Source organism: Hemicordylus capensis, chromosome 3 (genome assembly GCF_027244095.1).
Source record: "Hemicordylus capensis ecotype Gifberg chromosome 3, rHemCap1.1.pri, whole genome shotgun sequence".
Taxonomy (NCBI): Eukaryota; Metazoa; Chordata; class Lepidosauria; order Squamata; family Cordylidae; genus Hemicordylus; species Hemicordylus capensis.
Window position 1 is genome coordinate 292,917,657 of NC_069659.1, and position 22,302 is coordinate 292,939,958.

A 22,302-nucleotide genomic window follows, 5' to 3' on the forward strand; every position below is an offset into this window, starting at 1 on the left:
TCTTGGGACACATGGCAACAGCAATTTTGGACATGCTTCTCCATATGTGATCCTATGCAGTTTTGGTTTCTTGCATATTGCACACTTGAGTGTGATCACTCTTAAGTATTTCAAATAGTGTAAATGCGTCCCTTGAATAGTGAGCATCCTGTCACAACCTTTTGGGGTTGGTCATCCAATGCCCCATTCTCCTACAGCAGTGACAATACATGCATGCTCTGGGGGCAGGGAGCTCATTGCAGGGGCATCTTGATCAGTGAGTTCTTGACTACAGCCTAGAGGCAATAGCACAAATGTTCATCCCATCTTGCATGGTTACATGATCCAAGCAGCAACAGACAGTGTTGCTAGCGATTCACTTACGGGAGTTCATATTTGTAACTGTAATCTCTTCTAGCAGTATATATTGCTGGGATGGCCAAATAACCTCTGACTGTTGGAGAATATGCCTAGCGCTAAGTCATTCTTCCTGTTCATAATTAGTTGGGTTTAGTTCTGCCTTTTTTGCCTTACAGTTTTATTTCTGTACATTAGCGATTTGATTTCTCCCCCACCCCCTATGCCCTTCTCTGATCACTCCTTAATTCAGACTTCATATTAAATCTTATGGAGACAAAGGTCTTGTTTTAAAAGTGCGTCAGTTGTGGGGTGAAACTTGCATCTGTTGGTGGCCATCAACTTTGTTTAGTCTGGCCTTGGGGAAGAGCACGTGGTCAAGCACTGTGTTCACTGCCTCAAATTTACTAAGCAGGCCTGCCACAATAGAGCTTCCTGTCTGTATGGTTTGCTCTGGGGAAAGGCTCTTTTGACCCTCGTGCCAATGGAGGAGTAAACTCTCAATGTCATTCCCAATGAAGGGACCCCTTCGACACCTCAGACTGCCACTATGGACTTGGTGTCCTTTGTTCTGTGTCCTTTAGAACCAGTAAAAAATCAGATACTGACAAAGCCTGTACCAGCGAAGGCCATTAAGAGTTTCTCTGCAATCTCTATACTGAGCACTTTGTCGGCTATACCAAGTACATCATCGACTGTGCCAGGTGCATCTGGTGTTGTGCCCCCCGCTTAAGCTTAAACGTAAAAAGGAGGTTGCTGCTGAGAAAAAGCTATTTCCACCATTGCTCTTGGGCTCCACACAGATACCAATAGCCAGTTAGATAGGACCACTACTGTCAAGACTCTCAGTTCCGATTTTGCACTTCTCAGTGCCGCAGGTCGAGAGATAAGAAGACTCCACCTAAAGCTCATGCTCCATCGATACCAACCCCTTCAATACAGATGATGGTAGCACTCTCTGCACTTTCAGAACCACTTGATAGATTGCACCTTGCGGATACACCGGAGCCTCTCCTTATCCTGACCCCTACTTCAGTACCGGATGCTCAGCCACCTAAAGAGCCAGACATTGACTTTCAACCACCCGACTCCTCAGCTGAAGACTCTGCCTCGGAGGAAGATGTACATACATCCCTGGATATAGCATTGGGTTCCACACCATCCGATCTAATCAAAGACTCTAAGCCTCCATCTCCATCGCAAGACATGAAACTCTTCACTAACCCAAGTGGTCTGTATGGCTACCTATTTAGGTATCCAGATTAATGAATCTACTAAATCTTCTTCTGACCTTTAGAAAGAGTAGGCTGCCTTTCAGGTATATTCTAAATGTTTTGATTACCCAGATATAACACTATAGTCCTCTGAAAAGTCACTTTTCTGTGCCAAATTACTAGGATTATAGAGATTTCTAAGGATCACAACACAATAACTTTCTGCATGTTCCAAATGTACCACACAGATCTCTAGTTCACCTTTAGTAAACTGAGCAAATTAATACAAACAATTGTTTGTGCACCTTTTTGTGCGCAGAAGTGATATGTGAATTGAATTTTAAAGGAGAGGGGAATCCTTATTTGGCTGACAAGCTTGCAAGAAATGTATTCCCTTTAAAAGCTGTTTAAAAGATAGAATAGCTGATGTGTTAATAGTTGGTAGTTAATAAATATGGAATAGTTGACACTCATTTTAAAAATAATATGGGATGTGAATTGTTCGTTAAGCTATTCATATACCAGATTGATGTGAATAGTGCAAAGCCTGAGTCACGCATTACATTTTTAGCTGTTTTGTGTTACAGACTTGTGGTGTGTACTAAAAGTTAATGTTTTAAGTGGCTACGTGCCTTTTAATTCTGTGTACATTAGCAGCACACAGGGCTATGAGCTGCATGTTGTATTGTATCCAGTAATTTTTTTTATTTAGTTGTTTGGATGTTTGTCCCAGTGGGGATCCTGTAGAGAGAGTGGGGGAAGAGTCAGAAAGGAAAAGCGGCGGGGGGGGGGGAGAAAACTGAGTTGTCGAATAAACCTTTAGTTAATGCTACATAAGATTTATTTCTGTTGATGAGGGAAGCAGCTATAAAATGTTTGGTGATGAGATTTTGAACCAGCTAAGCTTGTGATCCTGCAAAGTTTGTAAATATTCCTGCAGTGTCATTTCATTGCATTACTGGGCCTACATTCCTGAACTGCTTTCTACTGTTGCTGCTGCTGATTCTTTTTCCAGCTTCCTGACCTGCACCAACACATAAAGGTACTTCCCCCTTATCATTCCTAGAATCTGTTACGGGATGCACACTGCAGCATGGCTCAGATCCCACCAGCAGCCGTTTTCTTTTCTACCCCAGAGAACCTGCTCTTCCCTGGAAACAATGGAGGTCCTATTTCTGCAATTATCTCCTCACTATACAGCGCCCAGATTTTACTCCAGCAAAGCAGAAGGCTATTTTGCTTCACTGCCTGGGCCCTGATGGCCAGAGAATATATAATCATTTGCCCTTTCCTGCCAACTTGGAAGGGGATGCCAATTCTTATGAAGCCTTAAAGGATTATTTTACCCCAACTTTGAATGTGATTGCTGAATTTTATAAGTTCTATTCTAGAGCCCAACTGCTTGGTGAATCTATCAATCAGTATATCACAGTATTACATGCCTTAAGTGTAACCTGTGTGTTTGCCAACTTTGCTGATGAAATGCTCAGGGATCAGATTGTTATGAAAACAAGCGGTAACTGGAAGGGAAATTTACCTTGGATAAAGTTATAGAGATGGCAAATTCTCTTCATTTTGGGAAATCTTTCTCTTTGGTATCTCAAAACCAATCTCCTGAAATCCAGGCTGTTCAGTCTAAATCCTTCCAAACTCAATCTTCTCATATGGCACTGCCCCATAAGAAAGGAGGAGCTACAAGAAGGGAGGAGCTACCAATGCTACCGAAGTGGAGAAACTGCCCACAAATCCAACTTTACTCACTGTCCTGCATAGAAGGTCACTTTCAACAGGTGCAAAAAGGGGGACACATTGCTAAGGTTGTCAGGTCTGCTGTCCATTCCATTACTGATTCACCACATAAGCATGAGGCAGATGAACTGATTCCTGACAGCATGTTAAGTATGACATCATGTCCTGGAATAAAAAGGGGAAATGTATGTATCACAAAAAGGCGTCTCAATATTGGGCTGGAAACAGAAAGATCTACAGATAGTGTTAGAACCCAATAGAATGGAACATATTACAAATGATGGAGTATTCATATGCTTTATGATTGATGACTTCTCAGACATTTTTGCTGATACTTATGGCACTGCCATTCCAAACATGAAATTCAGATGAAGGCAAATGCAAAACTGTACAAAACAAAGTTAGGAATGTTGTACCCATAGCATTGTGCCAACCATTTAGAGAGGAGCTCTGTTTGATGCATCAGAATAGGTCTCTCCCATTGTTCTTGGGCAAAAATCGAATGGTACACTTCTTAAGAAAACTCGGAATTATTATCTATGCAAACACGGAATTATTATCTAAAAACACGGAATTATTATCTATGCAAAGAAATGTCAGTTTTACACACACTCGGTGACGTACTTGAGGACACACAATATCTCAGCGTGGTGCACAGCCCAAAACAACTTGGTGAAAGCTATTTGGGAAGTACCAGAGCCATACAACAAGGATGCACTTAGCTTATTTTTAGGACTCTGTATTACTCTAAACTTGTTAGACAATTTGCCTCAAAAGTTGCTGCATTGTGTCTTTATTTTAAAAAGAATGTAGCATTTAACTGGGAGGATGCATCCTGCAAGGCTAGTTTTCAGAATATCAAATCAGCCATTGCTAAAGACTTGCTCTCACTTCTGACACCAGTAGGCACACTATTGTAACTACTGATGCTTCTGAATATGATTTGAGTGCTGTCCTGACATATCAAAAAGGGGACAGGGAAGTTACAATTGCCTTTGCTTCCTGCTTCAGAGAAGATAAATTCTGTCATTGGAAAAAAAGCTCTAGCATGTTTCTGGGTGGTGAGGCACTTCAAGACTTGGTTGTAGGGCAGAAAATTCACTTTATGGTCAGACCATAAATCCCTGCTTGCTTTATTTATTACTCTGGAGTTGAGTCAAATGACCACAAGAATAGCCAAATGGATTACCAAGATTTTGATTTCCAGGTGGAATATCGTCCAGGACTTCGGAATACAACTGCAAATTGTTGATCTCAACTTCTTCTCCCAGGCCAAGAGGAGATCACAGAAGAGAATGGAGTCATAATTGCACAAATAGCTTCATCCACTCACGGAGTGATCATGTCTTCTGAAGGAAAAGCAGCTTTCAGTGCTGATCAAGTGCTTACTGAACTTAAACCTTAGATAATTAATGGATGGCCACACAAACACAAGGTATCTGAACATCTTAAACCATACATGCACGTAGTGAGTGAGCTGTCACTTCTCAATGAGTTGGTGCTGAGGACCAATTGTTGGGTGATGCCAACCTCCTCACAAGTAAAAGTGATGAAAATTGCCCACAAAGGTCACCTGGGCATGAGCTTGACTAAAAGGTGAATCAAAGAGTTTTTGGTGGCTAGGTATGGACAAACACATTGAAAATGTAATCAGGTACTGTATGGCTTGTGCTGTATGCGACAAATAGCAGAAGACTGTTATCACCATTTTGGGTCCAGTAGAGAATCACAGTGGTCCCTGGGGGAAACGTGCTCTGGCCTTTTGATAACTAGCCCATAAAATGAAGATTTGTTATAGTGATTGTGGATTACCATTCCAGGTGCCCAGAAGTTTCATTCGCTGACAAGATTACTACAGACAAGGTGAGGGACAGTCTTCCTAAAGAACTGGTGACTGAGAATGGGACATAGTTTATCTTATTTGAAATGGAACAATACTTGCATAACTATGGGATAAAACTCAAGATTCTTTCCTTGGAACATTCCCGAAAGAATGGCCTAGTAGAAAGTATGAAAAAATTAGTGAAATAAAGTTTACAACTGCCTACTATGCAACAACAACCCTTGAAAGAGGAAATCTGTGAAACACAATTTGCTTAACGAACTGCTTCTTATTCTACTATAGGAAAACCAGCTTTGAACCACTGAGGGGACGCAAAGCTACCACCAAACCTACCCAATCGCAACAACTGACAGGCCTTTCCATGTATCTTACCCTGAGATTGCAGAGCTCAGAGATGGGCAGTGTTGAAAATACATATATTAAAAATACATATTTTTGATAGTTTGGTATTTTTAAAATACTTAGCTCAAACCAAAATACATCTCAGCCAATCATTGTTTTTCTTCCTTCCTTCAGGAGATGCTTTTTACTGCAAGCAGACAGCCTAGCATTCTTGTGTGTGCACACTCTGTTACTTCATAAGAATATAAGAACAGCCCTGCTGGATCAGGCCCAACACCCTGCTAGACCAGCATCCTGTTTCACACAGTGGCCAACCAGATGCCTCTGGAAGCCTACAGGCAGGGCATGCTCTCTCTCCTGCTGTTGCTTCCCTGCAACTGGTACAATAAAATAGATACAATATGCAATAAAAGTAATAAAATTAACCCAATTAAGTAAAGAAGTTAAAAGTCAGGTTAACCACAGTGATGTTTCAAATTAAAAGTTACTTCAAAAGTTAAAAATTGAGAATTATAAAAACTAAAAACTAGAGATTATGCAAAATGCATAATTAAGCTATTGAATTCTCTGCCATAAGATCTGATGGTGGCCACTAGCTTGGATGGCTTTCAAAGGCGCTTAGACAAATTCATGGAGGACAGGTCTATCGATAGCTACTAGTCTGGTGGCTTTAGGTCACATCCAGCCTCAGAGGCACAATGCTGCTAAATATCAGTTTAATATCTAAGCACCCACCCCCTGCCTGTGGGCTTCTGAGACATCTGGCGGGCCACTGTGTGAAACAGGATGTTGGACTTGATAGGCCTTGGGCCTGATCCAGCAGGGCTGTTCTTATGTTCTTATTTTGTTGTTTTGAATTATTGATCTGATTGGGAATGATAAGAAAATGTGATTATTCAGAATTTTTGCTTCTAAATCCCCCCCAAAACATGTCCCAAAGCATATTCCGGTATAAACTAACAAGCTTATACAATTTTGTTTATTTATATTTGATTCCTGATGTTTTAGAAACCAACAATAAGTGAAGGTGACTAGGCAAAATGCACTATTTTGGGTGGGAAGTATTTCACAGTGTTAGGGGAGGTAGGCAGGAAAACGAAAGCAAAATGTGAACTGTGTGGACCTGGAAAATCCACAGTAATTAGTGGTTCTTACAGTGCCGCGAGTAACTTATAGACCCATATGAAGGTAAGACATGTCTTCATTCAAGTTTTATCTCTGTGTAATATAGCAAACAGAACACAAGGCTATAACAGGTTGCTATAACAGGGATCAGTGTTATGTGGTCCCTTTGGGTTGTCTCAGAGACCAGAGACCAGAGACCATCTGTACCAGTTGTAGTTTCTGGGCTATGTACAAAGGTAGCCCCATGTAGAATGCATCACAATAGTCAAGCGTGAAGGTTAACAGCATATGCACCACTGTTTTAAGGTCATTTACTGCCAGAAATAGGTTCAGTTGACATAGCTGAAGCTGATAAAAAGTGCTCTTATCCACTGCCTGAAGTTGAGAAACCAGAGAGAGTTTTGGATCCAGGAACATTTGCAAGCTATGTACCTGATCTTTCAAGGAGGAGTGTAACCCCATCCAGAACAGGCAGATCTAAACTGTTTCCTGGGTCTTGATCCCACATAGTCAGTACTTCGGTCTTGTTGGGTTTAAACTGCCATTTGTTATCCCTCATCCAGCCTATTACCGGTTTAATCTTTGAAAAAGTGTATTGCTTAAAGGAAATGGAAACATATTCAGATAAGTAATGACTATCTCAAATTTGTTTCCTTTTTTCAGGCAATGTATTTTGTATATGTATTTTGTTTTTTATTGGTTGTTTACCTAGTATTTTGTATCTACAATACATCTGCTCAGGTATTTTGTATCTACAATACTTTTTAGAAGTATTTTGCCCATTTCTGGCAGAGATTTGTGATCAGATAAGGGAGAAACAACAAAAATATAAACTGTATGTAGATCAGAAATGTGGTGCAAAACAGCAAACATTTCAGGTAGGGGACTTTGAGTACAGTTGTCTTATAAAGTGAAAAAGGAATGTTCGTGATGTTCTGGACCTGAACACATTATTGAAATCTGAGGGTATTCTGGATCAAATATTTTCATCATATTGGATGATGGAAAGAATTGGGGCTTTCCAGCATGCATACTATGGGAAGGGAGTCTGATCTCAAGAGAAGAACTGGAGTGGAATTTGATCTTGTCTCTAGTTTTGACCTCACAGGGGAGGCTGATGAAAGTGATGGACAATCATTGATATCAGAAGAACAAACAGCTCTCGTGCCAGAGATCCCAAGACGTAGAAGTGTGCATGACAAGAGACTACCTAAAAGACTTGAATACTTTGTCACTAGATTTTAAATCCAATTCCATTTTGGGTTGTTATAAAGGGAAGGGAGGTGTTGTATTCTATCCAGTAATCTTTTTGTTCAGTCGTTTGGATGTTTGTCCCGGTGAGAGTGTGAGGCGGGGGGTGGGGGGTGTGGGGGAGTCAGAAAGGAAAAGGGAGAGGAAGGAGAAAATGGAGTTGTTGCTGAATAAACCTTTAGTTAACTCTACATGGCACACTTTACCTTGTGCCTTTATGAGGGAAGCAGCTATAAAACAGTGCACTTGTTCAACAGTGTTCTGTCATGTGCACATAGTGTGTATGTGGATTTTAAAAGGCATGCAGTTGCTTTGAACAGTAATCCTAACATATAACATGCTGTGAGCCAGTAAATTTACAAAAAATGTAATGTGTGAAACTAGCCTTAAAAAGACATGATTTCCCTGACCCCCACATTTCACCTCTGATTATCATCAAGTTCTGGCTCATATGTGAAATTAACTGACCAAGTTTGCTTTATCAGTGTTTCAGAAAGTGGTTAATAAATAACATGAATTTATTGCAAATATGGGGATATTGTCATGCATCCCCAGGCTCTAGGTTTTCCTCCTGCTTTTTTCCTTTTGTTGATTGTCTATTTCTTTTAAGTTGGTAATATCTTAATTTAATACTGCTATTTTGGGCTGTAGTGTTTGGGCACACGTTCACTATCAACAAAAAATGGCAAAGTGAAAAACTGCAATTTGATATTTTGTATTCCTCTGATTGAGTATTCTCTTTGGAAGGCCTTCATTCCTTTGCCAACTATTAGCCTTTGATTTGGGTGGTTGTGCAGCTAAACAGCTCTTTGGAGACTCATTCACAATTTAACCACTTAGTACAAACATTTTACACACTCTTGGGTGTAAGTTGCATTGAACTCAGTGATGCCATTTTGCCTTGCTGTGTTTTCAGATTTTACCTTTTGTGTCATGAGTGTAACTCTCCATCAGTAATTCAGTGATGGAACAGTGGAATTTGCTTTTGATTTTTTAAGAAGTAAGTTGAGAATCTTGTCAAAATGAAGTTAACATTTTCATGGCAAGACAAATAGGGCTTGGGATGCTTATGTCAGTATATGTCTTGAAGATCAGCAATTGCATTCTTTATCTGTTATGTATTTGGTTGTACCCCCATTTTAACGTAGTCCAAGAGATTTTTCCTGCCCCTCTTCTTCACTGCAACCTGAAGGTGGTCTTTGGAAAGCACATGGGGTGTGGTATTGGGGATGTAAGGAAAGCAGGCAGTCCCCAGAAACTGCCTTTGATTTGTGGACAATCCCCCTTTCTGTCCTGTAACATCAAATCCCACTTTCTTCCTGAGGGCCCCTTGACTCAGGAACTTCCCTATATGCTTTTGTTCCACTTGTGAGTCTGAGTACCCTGTCTCCTGATCCCCTGAAATTAGCTCAAAGAGTGAATGGGCAACACACTAGACTCGGTGTAAATGAGGCATGCAGTGAACAAGGAAGAAGCATTGAAAGGGGAAAATCACATCCTCTTACAAAAGGAATGTGTAAATGTGTGTAACTAAGTTTGGTGACCAGGGATAGATTGAGACTTCTGTTGGTGTACTGATTGCCCCGCTGCCCGATGGAGTCCCTTACTGAGCTCACAGACCTGGTTGCGGAACTCACATTGGAGTCTCCCAGACTTTTGGTGCTGGGGCACTTCAATGTTCATTTCGAGACCAGTTTGTCCGAGGCAGCTCAGGAGTTCATAGCAGCCATGACAACTATGGGCCTATCCCAAGTGGTCTCCGGACCGATGCACATTGCAGGTCACACGCTTGATCTGGTCTTTTATTCTGATGAGGGTGGTGTTAGGTGGGTGGGGACTCCTGTGATTTCCCCATTGTCATGGACGGACCACCATCTGGTTAAGGTTAGGCTTACAACCACTTTCCATCTCTGCAGAGGCGAGGGGCCTATTAGAATGGTCTGCCCAAAGAGGTTATTGGATCCAATAGGATTCCAAGAAGACTTGGAGGGATTTAATGTTGGCTTTTGCTGGTGATCCTGTTGATGCCCTGGTTCAAAAACGGAAAAATGTGCTCACCGGGGCAGTAGACACGATTGCTCCTAAGCGTTTCTCCTGACCTGCTTCAAAACAGGCCCCTTGATATATGGAAGACCTACAGGGGCTGAAGCAGCAAGGTAGGTGATTGGAGCACAAATGGAGAAAGACTTGACTCGAATCTGACAGATTACGACATAGAGCACATTTTAAGATCTATGCTCAGGCAATATGTGTGGCAAAGAAGCGGTTCTTTTCTGCCTGTATTGCATCTGTGAGTTCACATCCAGCGGAGTTGATCAGGATTGTGAGGGGGCTAGTATGTGCCCCCGTTTCTTGAATCAGAATTTGGAGCCATCAGTTACCCGCTGTGTTGTGTTTAAAGAGTTTTTCTCAGATAAAATCTCTTGGATTCAGGCCTACTTAGATGGAGACTCCACAATAAATTTGATGTCGGACCTGGAGGTGTCCAGCAACTCCTCTTATGTTGTTCGACTGGATCGGTTTCAGTTTGTGACTCCTGAGGACGTGGACAAGCTGCTTGGAACGGTGAGGCATACCACTTGTTCTCTTGACCCTTGTCCAACATGGTTTGCTCTATCTAGCAGGGAGGCTGTTGTAGGAGGCCTGGTAGAAATCCTAAATGCTTCTCTGAGGGAGGGAAGGATGCCTCCTTGTCTTAAGGAGGCAATTATTAGATATCTTCTTAAGAAGTCTGCATTATATCCCTGAGTTGAGCAACTATAGACCTGTTTCCAATCTCCCATGGCTGGGCAAGGTAATTGAGAGGGTGGTGGCCTCTCAGCTCCAGGCGGGCTTGGAGGAAACTGATTATCTAGACCCATTTCAAATGGGTTTTCGGACGGGCTATGGGGTGGAGACTGCCTTGGTTGGCCTGATGGATGATCTCCAATTTGCAGTTGTCAGAGGAAGTGTGACTCTGTTGGTCCTTTTGGATCTCTAGGCGGTTTTCGATACTATCGACCATAGTATCCTTCTGGAACGTCTGAGAGTGTTGGGGTTGGGAGGCACTGTTTTACAGTGGTTCCGCTTCTACCTCTCGGACAGATTCCAGATGGTGTCAGTTGGAGACTGTTGCTCCTCGAAATGTGACCTTAAGTATAGTATTCCTTAAGGCTCTATACTTTCTCCAATGCTCTTTAACATCTACGTGAACCTGCTGGGAGAGATCATCAGGGGATTTGTAGCTGGGTGTTATCAATACGTTGATGACACCCAGTTCTACTTCTTCATGTCAGCCTCTTCAGAAGATGGCATAACTTCCGTAAATGCTTGCGTGGAAGCAGTAATGGGCTGGATGAGGGAGAATAAACTGAAACTGAATCCAGATAAGACGGAAGTACTTACTGTGCGGGGTCAGAACTCCAGAGATGATTTTGATCTCCCTGTTCTGGATGGGGTCACACTTCCCCAAAAGGAACAGATTCGCAGTCTGGGAGTACTTCTGGATTCACACCTCTCCCTGGTATCTCAGGTTGAGGCGGTGGCAAGAGGGGCTTTCTATCAGCTTTGGCTGATACTCCAGCTGCGTCCCTTTCTTGAAATGAACGATCTCAAAACAGTGGTACATATGTTGGTAATCTCCAGACTTGACTTCTGCAGTGCTCTCTATGTGGGGCTGCCTTTTTACATAGTCTGCAAGCTTCATTTGGTACAGAATGTGGTGCCCAGGTTGGTCTGTGGGTCATCTCAGAGAGACCACATCACTCCTTTGTTGATAGAGTTACACTCACTGCCAATAGGTTTCCGGGCAAAATACAAGGTGCTAGTCATAACTTATAAAGCCATAAATGGCTTAGGCCCTGGGTATCTAAGAGAAAGTCTTCTTCATTATGAGCCCCCCCCCACGCACCCATTGTGGTTGTCCAGAGAGATCCGTCTCCAGTTGCCGCCAGCTCGGCTGATGACCACATGGGGATGGGCTTTCTTGGTTGCTGCCCCGAGACTGTGGAATGCACTCCCTACTGAGATATGATCCTCCCCATTTCTGACAATTTTTAGAAAGTATTTGAGAACCCACCTCTTCACCCAAACTTTTTCAGTTCTTTAAAATTTTAATTTTTTTATTTGTGGATGATTTTTAAATTGTTAGATTGTTTTAAGTTTTTATATATATTTTAACTTGTTTTATATTTTAACTTGTTAACTGCCCAGAGACTAAAGTTTGGGGCAGTGTACAAATGTGATTGATAGATAAATAAATAAATAAATAAATAAATAAATAAATAAATAAATAAAAATAAAATAAAATAAAATAAAATAAAATAAAATAAAATAAAATAAAATAAAAGGCAAGTGGTCTTGTACTGAGGCACCTCACATATACCAGAAATCTCTCACATCTGGCAATGTTGCTGAGAATTTATGGTGTCTCATCCAAACCAGCTCAGCATTTTTATCTGCTAGTTTAATAAAGAGCTTTTGACTTTAAAAGGAGTTATCTCCTTCTAAAGCCGCATTCTAATATCTTTATTAAGATCAAGCAAAATGACAGAACATCTTGAGCAGGTAGCTTTTGAGTTTTTAACAACCCATCATCAGGCTGAGAAGTGGGGAAGGAGCTGGGCCTAAAAAGTCCTTATAAGTCTTAGGATGAGTTGAGCTACTTATCAGGATCTTAGTCTATACCTTAGGCTATACCCAAGGCTCCTGGGATAAAGTAGGATTAGTGTCTGTACTCCTATTTGGGGGAAATAAAAAAAATCTAGCACTTCTGATGAACCGTGAAGCAGGTCAATATGAGTCTCTCCTCCTGACTCAGTTCTGAGACTTGTATAAAATGAGGATGTTTTGGGTCATCTCACCAGACCCAGCTCCACATGTACTGTCCCCCTCACCTTGTGCTTTTCTTAAAATCCAGCCTGATAAAGTTTTCTTACACTCGAAAACAAGCTGCTCAAGAGTCTGTGTCATTTTCGTTGGTCCTAATAAGGGTATTACTAGAATGTGACTATTGGATTCCCACTCCCTCCCTTTGACATGACTACTTACTTATGGACAAACATGACTACATACCGCTTTTCTCTTCTCCTGTTTACCTTTTCCAGCTTGTTGAAAAACTGATGGCAAAACTAGACAAGAAACAGAAAAATTAAAGATCAGATCTCCTGTAAACCTTTAAAATTCGAAGCAGCCATGGAGAATGTCTTTGTCTGTTTCAAGAAAAACATAGAGGCATATAAATCAGTAAATTGAAACAGGAAAAATGATTAAATCCCCCCACCACCAGTCTCAACCCCTCCCCCCCCCAATCTGACCACTCACCCTGCAGCTACTTTGAATGTACCAGGAGGATCAATCACAGATGTCTTGGTTAGTTTGTCCTGTATCATTGAGAATTTATATGCATTGCAGAAGTTTGTAATTGCTTTCCAATTATTTTTACATTTGAAAATGCAGGTGCATGGAACAGCTTTTGTCCGCAGATCGGCATTTATGGCAGACCTCATAATGGCTAGACTAGTTACCTTTAATAAACAGGAAATGCTCTTTTGGCATGCTTAAAGCCCGTCTATTCCTTAGCCTGAGCTCTGATAGGGAAAATTGATTTTGAGACAGAGCCTCTGTTGAAGTTAAGTCAGTGGGAAGAGACAGGTATTGCTGTCTTTGTCCAGTTGGAATATGTGGATAGATCACTGCAGCATAAGATCTCTTAAGAAGGAAGAATAATCCTTTGAATCTGGTTTTTAAATCTTGTAATATTAAATGTCTGTGTATTCAGATGTGATAAATTAAAACATTTGAAAAAACATTATTCAGATGTGATAAATTAAATTAAAAAATTAGAAATGTAGTTAAATATGTTAAGGTAATTGGGCTGTTAAAAATGTATGAGCTAATAGCTTTTCTTACTTAATTTGCAGGACTAACTTTCCATACAATGTCAGGGAATATGCAAGGAACAAGTATTGCATGTAAATATAACATAGGAACATAGGAAACTGCCATATATTGAGTCAGACTATTGGTCTATCTAGCTCAGTATTGTCTTCACAGACTGGCAGCAGCTTCTCCAAGGTTGCAATATAGATCAATACATACATTCTTGATTTTTAGTTTCCGTTCTGCAAGCATAGATTTATGTTCCTGGCTACTGTTAGGAATTCTCACAAGGATGGCTCAAGTGCATGAGTATTCTTCCAGCTGAACATTCCCTTCTATTTGTGTGTTTGCTTATTCCATGCTGGCATACATCCTCTGTTTTTGAAGTAAATTTTATGTCCTGTGGTTTGACTGTTGAGATCAACTCATAACTCATCTTTAGGCTTGTCTAGAAATATGTTTATTAAATTCTATTTCACCTTTCTAGCTAATAGAAAAGCACACTAACATTTTTAATATATTCCTCACATGGGCTTATCAGCTTTGAGATTCAAGCGTCTATAAATACGACTAGTAAATAAAGTGTGCCATGTGCAAGCATAGATGCACATTTTTGACCACTGCTAGACTTGTACCATCTCCGAAATTTAATCCTGATTGAGGCATTGAAGAGTCAATGGAACTGTTGTAGCCTGGAATGTACCTTGACGATTTTGAGGCATATTCCATGCCCCTTATTTTGAACAAGAGATGTACAATGTCCCTTTCTCTGAGCTTTTCTAGTAACCAGGGTTTGTTAGGCTAAATGTATATCAAATTTCATCTCACCTGTGCAGAAGTACTGTAACCATTTTGGGATACACGTGGAGTCCCAATTTTAAGGGATATTTATGCTATTTACAGATTTTTCAAGCAATCGTATGGACTACATGTGCAGCTCAAATTACAGATCTCTAAGCCATGTGAAAGTACTCTATTTTGATACTGGTGAGAGCTACACATTTTTATATATTGAAAAATAACACTGAACTGTAGCTGTATGAGAGAGTAAAACTGCCCTGACAAGTTAGTTGTTACTTTCCCTTCTCAGTGCCATTTTGTTTTGTATTATTCTCTTGTTCACTTACCAGCAAGGGATGAAAGGATGACAAGATTGATGCAAGGGAAGCAAGGGAGTTAGTTTGAATTCCAGAGATGGGGTCCACAGTTGACTGAAGTGTGAGATGGTGAGCAGCAGCTGCTTATTGGGAGAGCCAAAAGGTCAGTGAGGTCCAGCAAAGTCGTAGCTAGTTGGGATAATGGTGGAGACTGAAGGAGCTGTGTCAGGACTTCATACTCATAGCCAAGCTGATTGTATGAAATAACTGGGAATCCCTGGAGCTCTAAAGATGTACATTGTGGTTGGAGATGTCAGCATTTCACTACTTCACCTGTAAAGCTAGAAATACACTCTAGTGTCCAAGGATATCAGTGCTTCATATGCTGGATGAAAGCTGCAGAGCCACCTGCAGAGAACAGAGCTTTTTTTTTTTTTTACACTGCTAGCCTGCAAACAGAAAAGTTTATAGTGCAAAATGCTTTTTTTGAGAGTTTCAGGAGGAAGTGAAAGAAGAGTGTATTTACTTGTTTCACTTGATCTCTTTCACATCTACCTGGTGCTGGTCCTTTTACATCAGAAGTCTTGTCTAAACTCGTGAGAATCAGAAATGTGTATGGACAGTTTTTCTGCAGTTGTCTGAGGTCATCCTTAACAATGGGTTGTGCGCCAATCATGCCTCAGGAAGACAGGAAATAGATTTTCAAAGCAGTATATGCGGTAGTTAGGTAGGAGACACCAAACCCTCCAGTTCCATCATTGTCTCACTTCAGGGGACAGCATCTTCTGGGAGCTCTGATCAACTCCTTTCAGGCTAGTCTCCTCTTGCCCCTTCGTCCCTCTTCCTATCTCCAGTGTGCCAAGGGTGGGAAGGGAGTTTTTTTTCAGTTGATTTTGTCTTCAACAATTATCAAGGATATTTTTTAGTTTACCGATTTTTCTGATTGGCTCCGTTGTTTCTCAGTGGCTCCCCCCCCCCCCGTTGCTTTCCATGCCCATTGCTTCCCATACCGCTCCTGATGAAGCTGTCCCATGCCAGGGACCTTTGTGGGGGGGGGGGTTTCCCTTTCTGAAGGGCCCGAGGTTATATCCGGTAGTTAGGTAGGAGGTGCCAAAAAACCCAGTTCCGTTCTTGTCTCACCTCAGTGAGTAGCATCTTCTGAGGGCTCTGATTAACCCCTTTCAGGCTAGTATCTTCTTGCCCCTTTCCCCTATCTCCAGTGTACAAGGGTGGGAAGAGAGTCATTTTCAGTTGGTTTTGTCTTCAAAATTTATCAAAAATATCATTGCCGCTCTCCCTCCCCCACCAGTGCTACTATCGCTTCTGTCCTTACAGCTCCCGCAGCAGGACCTAATTTACTTACTAAGGCTCTGCAGCCAACAAATCCCCCCCCCCCACAAAAGCCTTCAAAAAGATGAGGCACCTTAAAGAAGAGAGCGCCAAGCCTCCCCCAAAAACCTAAACAACCGCTTGAATGCTCCAAACTGCCCAAGAAGAAATGGAAAACGCCAGTGGCCAGACTGAGTTGAACGGCTGGTTCTCCAAGCTGTGTGCCAGCAGCATTTGCCACAATGCTTACCTCCGCCATTTTACAAGTTCATAGCAGCACAGAGGCAGCTTCTGATCTGATGAACGCTTTATTCACACCGGTGCCAGCAACCATCTGAGGGAGGGGAAACCCAGTTCGCTGGTCATTTCCCCTGCATCCAGTCAGCAACTCTGATAGCGGCAGATCCACAGCCTACTCCTGCTTTACCAGCTCAGCCTATTAACGTACAACCGCATTTACCTGAAGAGGATGTGAGTAATATCCCTTCAGGGAACACTAATCCTAAGGATCTGCTTACTCCTGGCATGGAGCTTTGGCTCAGAGAGTTTATCCAAAAAGAATTTAAGGCTATGGCTTCCCCTGTATTTTCTCTTTCTCCCCCCTCCCTGACTCCAGTCCCCATACAATCACCAGTGCCCCCAACGTCCATCAAAGCCTTTTCTCCTCTCCTAGCCCTTCCTGGCGGGGGAGGGTATTTCCCTGAATGAGAGGGGGCGTTTTTTACCCAGACAGCTCAAGCAGAAATGCAGCAAAAGACCCCTTCCTTCCTCTTCCTCTTCATCTCAAGAAGATCCCCCCTCCTAAGAGACCTTCCTGCTCCTACCCTTCTCCTGCCCCCTTGGAAACAGCCCCTAACCTACCATAATTACTCATCAGATCTGAACCTCCCACAGCTGGGTCTTCACAATCCACTTCTGAGTCTGAGAAGGGAGAACTTTCTGACAAAGAAGCATCCACACAAGCTACCAACTCATTTCACCCTTTTTCAGCAACAGAGTTTGAGGTACTGCTATCCAAGGCAAGGAGAACTGTAAAAGATGTCTCTCCTGAATCAATTTCACAGCAACAAATGGGTTAAGACCAGATAGTGTTGCCTTGATCCTTCTCCCCCTCCTGTTCCATTCCCTTCCTCCCTCTGTTTAAGGACACTGTGATGGCAAAATGGAAGGTGCCTTTCGCAGTCAAATCCACAGTACCCTGCCCTAAGAAACTTTATACTCTTTCTGATGATATGGCTTTGTTGATCTCTCCCAGTGTAGATGCTCCTGTGGCACAATCGGTTCCCGGAACACTAATTAATAAGGACGGAGACAAGCAGCTAAAGGTACCAGAAGATTTTTTAAAATGTGATTTTTCTCCTTCTTAAGGTTCGTGACTTTTTGTCCTTAGTTGTCAGGGCAACCGCTTCTAATTCCATCTTTGCTCGAGCTTCTCTTCTATGGGCTAAGGAGTTAGTGCAATTCGTTCTCCCCGAGAACAAAAAACTTAGACGGCATCAACAAGATAGCCAAAGCAGCAGACCTTATGGCCGACTTCAGTTTGGATTGCATCCAACACATTTTCAGATCCATTACGGCTTTGGTGGCAGTCAGGAGGTGCCTCTGGTTAAAAAAAAACTGGCGAGTTGATCCTAAATCTAAACTCAACTTTACTTCTACCTCCTCCTCAGGGACTAAGGTAGGAGGCACTCAAACCAGTTCTTGCTGAGACACTGGACAATAAAAAGGCTATGCCCACCACCAGAAGGGATTTCCTCAGACCCTTTCGGTCTACTTCCAGTAATTTTCGTCTCTTCAGATCATTCCCCAGATCATCATCCAATTCCTTCAGAGACAACAGGTCATACAATTTCAATTCCAGATCCTCTTGGCATCTCCAGTGGCAGCAGCATAACAGTGGAAATTCCAGAAATCAACCGTTCAGACAAGCCAATACAGCTGCTCCCCAGCATGGACTCAAGCAACGACTCCTTCCCGGTCGAAGGTAGACTTTTCAGGTTCTCTGCTGCCTGGAACGGTTCTACCTCCAACTCCTGGGTACTGAGGACCATTTCCACAGCCTTGTTCTAGAGTTCACTTCTCTCCCTCCAAATTCTTTCATTCCTACTCCATTCTCCAAGAATCTGATGAAGGTCCAGCAGATGACTCTAGCAATTCAACACCTGACACAGGTGATTGAACCTGTTCCCCTAACAGAGAAGGGTCTAGAAGTATATTCCATACTTTTTCTGGTCCCCCAAAAAGATGGTTCATGGAGGGCAGTCCTGGACCTGAAAAACCTTAACCACTTCATCTTCAAAACACCCTTCAGGATGGAATCTCTATGCACTATCAAGGAAGCAGTGAGAACTGGTTAATTGTTGGCCTCCAACCTTTCGGAGGCGTACCTCCACATCCTGATTCATCCCATCTCAAATATCTCACTCAGGTTCTGTCACAACAACATGCACTTCCAATACAGAGTGTTGCCCTTCAAGCTCTATTTGGCCCCACAAGTCTTCACCAAGATCATGGTGGCCTTGATTGCTCACATGCACATAGAGCAAACCCTCCATGTCCATCTATTTTTCGACAATCTCCTGATTCACTCTTGTTCCCTTCCCCAGGCCCCATGGGATGTCCAGAAAACTCTCCACCTCCTGCGGATGCACAGGTTTGTAGTGAACCTCCAGAAGAGTCACCTGCACCCATCGCAGCTTCTCCAAAATCTGGGGGCTCTGTTCAACACTCATCAGTGAATAGTCTCCTTATTCTCCAATTGCAGGGACAAGATCTCATGCACTGTGCTTGCCCTTCTGAACAGTCCTTCTGCGGACCTTATGCACCTAGCGCAGCTTGTGGGTTCCATGATTTCTTGCCTGGGATGCACACTGTGGGCACGCTGGCACTCCAGCCCCCTACAGTGGCTCCTCCTCCCCTTCCAAGATCAGATCATGGCCAAGGAACACAGAAAAGTAGTGATTCTGCGTGAGTTCCATCTCTCCCTCACTTGGTGCGTGTTGGCCAACATGCTCCTAGGTCTTGCCTTAGTTCCACCAGACAAGATCATAATACCCATGGACTCCAGCCGGTTGGGATGGGGAGCACACTGCTGCAATCAGTTCCCTCGGGGCACTTGGTCAGCAGAGGAAGTGACAAAGAGCATCAATAGCCCAACAGGCTATTCGGCTGGCCCTGCTACACTTCCTTTCCCTAATTTGACAACATCACATACATGTTCTCACAGACAATGTGACAACAAAGGCACACGTGACGAACTGAGGAGGAACCAGATCACGCTGTCTGATGTTGGAATCCTCGCTCCTCTTCTCTTGGATGGAAGTACATCTAGCTTCCATATCAGTAGAACATCTCACGGGGACAGTGAATCAGAGATTAGACTGGCTGGGTCTAAAGAACATAGACTCAGCAGAAAGGGCTCTGCTCCCAGAAGTCCTCGACCTGATAATCTCCATACTAGGACACCCCAGAGTGGATCTATTTGCCTCACCGCTAAATCAACAACTTCCAAGGTTCTTCACAAGGTACTAGGCTCCGATGGTGGAGGCAACGGATGCCTTATTGGCCCCAGGAGCTCCTATACACATTTCTTACAATAGCCATATTAACTTAGGTTCTGCAAAAACTTATTCGGGAATGAGTAAACATCATCCTTATCGCTCCACACTGGTAGAGAAGATCATGGTTTTCGGACCTGGTCGCACTCTCCCATCAGGGACCCATGGCCTCTTCCTTTCCACCCAGATCTTCTTTCCCAGGGTCCTGTCCTACACCTGGATCCAGAATGGCTCCAGCTTCACACTTGGACATTGAGTACTCCTCGTTGAAAAACAGCGGATACCCCACTTCTGTGCAGAATACCAGAATATAGGAAATCTTCAACCAGTCATATATACCAAGCCACCTGGGTAGCCTTCGCCATATGGGTGAGTAGAAAACAAATCATACCTACTGCAGTGGGAATCCCGGAAGTTCTGCCATTCCTCCAGGAGGACTTAGACATCTACCTTCATCCCAATGCCTTGCGCAGACAGGTCTCGGCTATCTCTTTGGTCCTGGACCAAAGGGTTATTAGTTTCCCCTTCATGTCAAAACATTTTTCCTCTCCCCCCCCCAATTTCTTGGGGTTGATCTTCTTGTTTTTATGTCCCTTCTAATTCTCTCCCTATCTCAATAGTTTTGAACTGTTGCCTTCTAGCTCGGCAGTTTCAGAACTGGGGGTTTTGGTGCCTCCTACCTAACTACCGGATATAACCTTGAGCTTTGAAAATCCACTTCCTGTCTTCCTGAGGCATGATTGGCACTCAACACATTGTTAAGGCTGACCTCAGACACTGTGGAAAAGAACCCTTCACAGGTAAGATCAATGTTTATTTTTAGTGAGCATGTGTAATTTCTTTTGAAATGCTGTCACAGATCAACGTTTGGCATTTTGTCAGGTGCTATGAATGGATGTGAAGGTAGTAAAGGAAATTGAGCAGAACCTGAAGAAAAAAGCTTGGAATGTTAGTGGGAGGGGGGCAATGTGTTATTGGGCTGAGTGTGTGTTTTTGGATACTCATTAAATGTGAGTAGCAGAAAACAATGTATCTTAATGGAAAGTGTTGAGCAGCCTTGATTAACCATGTTAAAATGCAGTCTAAACACACACATTCTGTAGAACATAAGGGGAAATATATACTTCTAAAACTGTCTTAGTACACTTTGTTAATTAGGTTGATGTAGTATAAGTGGCACATTCTTGGCATATCTGATACATATCTTTGCAATTGTGTTATCAAATATGTAGACCAAACACTCTACTGCCACCACTCTGTGAGAGACTTCCATCTGATAAACATTATTCAAGGGGAATTTCCTTTTCTAGGTTTCAGTGAACAAGGATTTGAATTAAATGAAGAAGCAAACAGGAGAAGGAATGAAAATATTTCAAACTAACACAGCAACAACAATAAAAACAAATTACATGCTAATGGGAGGAAAAGTATTTCTGCTGCATCATTTAGAATGAAGATCGTGTTAGAATTTAGCAATCCAGGTTAGACCCAGAGCACAGGGATACTAGCTGTATTTAAAAATTCCTTAAAGGGAGAAAAAGTCATGCAAAAATGGATATTATAGAGAAATTCTTAATTTCTTTAATTAAGAAATTAATGCACTTAATGTTGCTTGATGTTGTAAAAACTAAAGCAGCATTTTTCTCATTCGGAAAGGGAAAACAGGTGTTTTTCCCGCACTGTACTCATCGGGACAGTAGACATGATAACTCCTAAGCGTCTTCTCCAACCCGCTTCAAAATTGGCGCCATGGTATATGAAAGAACTACAGGGGCTGAAGTGGCAAGGTAGATGACTGGAGCGCAAGTGGAGAAAGACTCGATTCGAATCCAACAGATTGCAACATGGAGTGCATTTGAAAATGTATGCTCAGGCAATACGTGTGGCAAATAAGCTGTTTTTTTCTGCCTGTATTTCATCCGCAAGTTCACGTCTAGCGGAGTTGTTCAATGTTGTGAGAGGGGCTGGTATGTGCTCCACCTCTCTTGAATCAGAATCTGGAACCATCAGTTACCCACTGTGACGGGTTTAATGAGTCCTTTGTGGAGAAAATCTCCCGTAGTCAGGCTGACTTAGACTCATTTTCCATAATTACTTCAGTGTCTGATGTGGAGGTGTCCAGCAACTCCTCTTGTGTGGTTAGGGTGGATCAGTTCCAGTTCGTGACTCCTGAGGGATGTGGACAAGCTGATTGGCACGGTGCAACCTACCACCTGTCCCTTGCCTGACATGGCTTATACTATCTGGCAGGGGTGTTTTTATTTATTTATTTTATTTATTGTTAAATTTATACCCCACCTTTCATTAAGAAAATCTCAAGGCGGCTCACAATAAAATTTAAAAACACAATTATTAAAAAGACACACTAAAATATTGAGCTAAAAAGTATAAAAACAAATCTGATTTTAAAAAATAATAATTTAAAACAAGCATAAAAGCAGTACAAAATACAAGAAGCAGCAGTGGAGACAATCATATAAAAGCCTGGGTTAAAAGCCATGATTTGACATGCTTGTTGTAGTATTGTTGTAGAAAGCCTGGTAAAGATTGTGTTGTTGGAGAAGACCTGGTAAAGATTATAAACGCTTCTCTGAGGGAAA

The 22,302-nt window shown here is 42.3% G+C and overlaps 1 protein-coding gene across 3 annotated transcripts in view; it reads left to right on the top strand.

Annotated features, from left to right (window-relative positions):
- Nucleotides 1-22,302, top strand: part of STAG1 (stromal antigen 1) — a 327,093-nt gene that overhangs the window by 145,697 nt on the left and 159,094 nt on the right. Inside the window, exon 1 of one of the 3 annotated variants that reach the window (XM_053310206.1) lies at nt 21,165-21,183. The exons of the other annotated variants lie outside the window; for them this stretch is intronic. The gene's annotated coding sequence lies outside the window, so the exon portion shown is untranslated. Of the gene's footprint in view, nt 1-21,164; nt 21,184-22,302 lie in introns of those variants that run through there. 3 annotated transcript variants of the gene reach the window in all.